General features: G+C 37.3%; 1 protein-coding gene across 1 annotated transcript in view; it reads right to left on the bottom strand.

Moving 5' to 3' along the window:
- nav3 (neuron navigator 3) overlaps nt 1–3,585 on the bottom strand; it is a 176,939-nt gene that overhangs the window by 32,198 nt on the left and 141,156 nt on the right. The window lies entirely within an intron of this gene.

Below are 3,585 nucleotides of genomic sequence, written 5' to 3'. Positions count from 1 at the left end.
TTGGTTTTATGCCAGATGTAACGGGACACACACCTTCCAAGAAGTTCAACTTTTGTCTCATCAGTCCATAGAATATTTGCCCAAAAGTCTTGGGGATAAACAAGATATTTTTTGGCAAATGTGAGACAAGTCTTTGTGTTCTTTTTGGTCAGCAATGGCTTTTTGCCTTGGAACTCTCCCATGGATGCTGTTTTTGAATCATGAACACTGACCTTAATTGAGGCAAGTGAGGCCTGCAGTTCTTTAGATGTTGTTCTGGGTTCTTTTATGACCTCTTGGATGAGTCGTCGTTGTGCTCTTGGGAGTGATTTTGGTTGGCCGGCAACTCCTGGGAAGGTTCACCATTGTTCCAAGTTTTCTCAATTTGTGGATAATGGTTCTGACCGTGGTTCGCTGGAGTTCCAAAGCCTTAGAAATGGCTTTAAAACCCTTAAAAACTCTTTTGTTTCTCTTCTGTTCTTGAATTTCTTTAGATCGCGGCATGATGTGTTGCTCTTTAAGCATGCTTCACTTTGTCAGACAGGTTCTATTTAAGTGATTTCTTGATTCAACAGGTCTGGCAGTAATCAGGCTTGGGTGTGGACAGTGAAATTTAACTCCGCTTTCTAAAAAAATTGTGGTTAATCACAGTTCTTTCATGATTTAACAGGAGGGGGCAATTAATTTTTCACGTAGGGCCACGTAGGTTTGGACAGCTTTTTTCCCTTAATAAATGAAATCATCATTTAAAAACTATATTTTGTATTTACTTGCATTATCTTTGTGTAATATAAAAATTAGTTTGATGATCTGAATCTTTTAAGAGTGACAAATATGTAAAAAAAAACAGGAAGGGGGCAAAAACCTTTTCACAGCACTGTATTCCATTTCAAACATAGCAATCAACTCACATTGCCTGCTTTCTTTTGAATGCAGTGGGTGTAAAACAAGTGCACGGTGAGACCTGCATTATAGATTCACAGGTCTATTAAGTTTATCCTTCAGTGTATAAAAACTTAAAGCACACTCTGGGCATCTGAGCACGAAAAAGTATTATATATCTTTGTATCCACCTAGTCTGAGCCTCCAGAGAGTTTCTCCTGGGTAATTCTGATCTATACTGCACCGGCAAGCTGAATAGTGTTGTGAACTACTCAACAGTCGCCAAGGGCTTTGAAGCATGTTTCAGGTTTAAGCTACTGCGATGGAGTTCAAATGTCTAAGGCTTGTCTGAGCATAAGGCCCCAGGGCTTTGGTGGAGGAGACGTCTCTAACGCTGACCTCAGCTACTCTGAAAAGACTTCTGATGTCAGTGAACTCTAAGGAGAATATACAAATAAATGTAACAATCTTAGATTAATACATCAAAAACATCTTTTGGCAATAGAAATTACCCAGTTTATCATCTGACCTTTGACTCAGTCAAAACAAAACAAAACACACACACAAAAAATAAAACAACAACAACAAAACAAAACACCCACACAAAAAACAAACAAAAAAGCAACAAAAAAGCTAAACAAAACAGACTTTGATAATGCATACAATAGTCAAAGCTGGTGTAAAACTAGCAATAAAAGTCAAATAAAATAAAATACAAATGGTAAATGCATGTTTGAACATATCTTGTCCTTCTTCTCTTGATTATTTCTTGTTATATCTATTACTTTACTATAAAAATGACACAATAACCAAATGACACAATTTAAATAAAAGCTATAAACAGTTGAAATTCTAATATTTTAAAGTAAATATCACTGTGTTGTATTATATCTTCAGCAGTAAGCAGAGCTGTATTGAAAAGGTTCTTGGTACATACTATTTAAAATGCCTGCCAGGAAGTGAAGCCAAGCGAACACTGAGAGGCACAATGCCAAATGCTTGAGTGACTCTAATGGGAGAGCGCCTCTATAAACACACTTTTACGACATGCCCTGCCCTGACCTGTTTGTCCATCCATTTATATTCCTTCAACTATCTGTCCACACTGAGTCTCTCAGCCCAGTCAAGCACACCTGAAACAAGCAGAAACCGTTCACAAAGGTGCCTGGCATATGAATCCCTCTAAACAAACTCTTGCCTCTCTACAATCTCAAGGTGGACATTTTGGACATTAAAGTTACTTTCAACTATGATATTCACCAAAAATTAAAGCCAAATATTAAGAATCAACATTAAACCACATATATAAAGCCACATCACGTTATCAACCTACCTGGTGTGGTTGTGATGAAATCCAGATGTTTTGCAGCCGTAATGACCATGTCTGAGCAAACTGATTTGGGCTCTCTTTGGATAATGGTTCAGCTGTGGCCAAAACAGTGAACTAGCTAAAGCACTACTACTGTTAGCCACAGCCACCCTTAAGCTCTTTCACACCCTAAAACACTACAGAACTGCACAGACTCTCTGACACAAATGCACATGAGACAGAGATTATCCAAGGGGTGGGCAGAAAGTTGTGAATGGAAGAAATAGAGTAACTTTGAAGGTTCATAGTTAATCTTGGTTACTTATCCTACACTTTAAAGCAAAATTTGTACCTTTTGATTGTAATTTGCAGCTGATTTTTAGTGGAAGATTCTCTCAAGTTCACACAGGTGTCAAGTGTTTTGTTTAAAAAGTTTGATAAAAGGTTTGATATTGGTTTGAAATCTAATGGAATGGCTATCAGGCAAATTTGTTGAGTGTTTAAATTATCTTTGGGTCCAAATGTACCAACATTTCATCTTCATGTGATATGTTTCTGTGTTGTTAATTCATCATTTTATAATACACCATCTTGCCATGGAGCATCAGGATTCAACAGAAAGGAAGAATCTCTTTTGAATGCCTGAACAATGAACACCAACTTTCAAAAGTTGTTCTGACACTGAGAAGTTCAAAAACATCCGGCTGGAGAGCAGACATTTCAATTCACTCAACTATTGTACAACTTGAATAGATGTAGTTCAGAGCCGTTCTCCCATACACAATTCCTTTCAAACACAAATCACAGAGGAGGTCGAGTGGAGAGACAGCAACTGTCTAATGCTCGGTCACACTTCTCACTAAACTGTCAGAGAGCAAAGCCCTTCATCACACCTGCCTTCATCACTGCAGAGACAGCAAAGTGAATAGAGCTCAGCCCGGTCCAAACTTTCTCTCTTTCTGTGGTGCCTTCACACAGAAATCTAGTGTGACGCTGTGAAACACAATGTCCTAGTTTGACAATGTAGGGACATAAAGTAAGACTTCTCAGAATACCACAGTCAAAAATTAAACGTCTGGTATTTTGAGCTGCTTTCAATGCGCAACTCAGATTATGACAATTAAATTCCCAAACATACTGACTGTGAACGGTTTATCTTTAAAAGTCAGACATGCTGTGCATTTAAAATCAAAGATTTTTTCTGCTCTAACCTTTAGTATTATATTATATTATATTATAGTTTTTATCTATTATTTTCAAAATGAGCATTATTATTTACACAGAATTTTATTGCAGCACAGGCACATATTATGTGTTTACATTTAAAATACTAGATGAGATGAATTGTTATGAATTTTGACTGCTTTTTTTTTTTTTTTTTGCATCACACTCACGTTGGCTGCCCGTTGGGGGGG

This window comes from Sinocyclocheilus grahami, unplaced genomic scaffold (genome assembly GCF_001515645.1).
Source record: "Sinocyclocheilus grahami isolate Dianchi unplaced genomic scaffold, SAMN03320097.WGS_v1.1 scaffold8.1, whole genome shotgun sequence".
NCBI lineage: Eukaryota > Metazoa > Chordata > Actinopteri > Cypriniformes > Cyprinidae > Sinocyclocheilus > Sinocyclocheilus grahami.
This window is presented reverse-complemented; position numbering and strand designations above follow the sequence as displayed.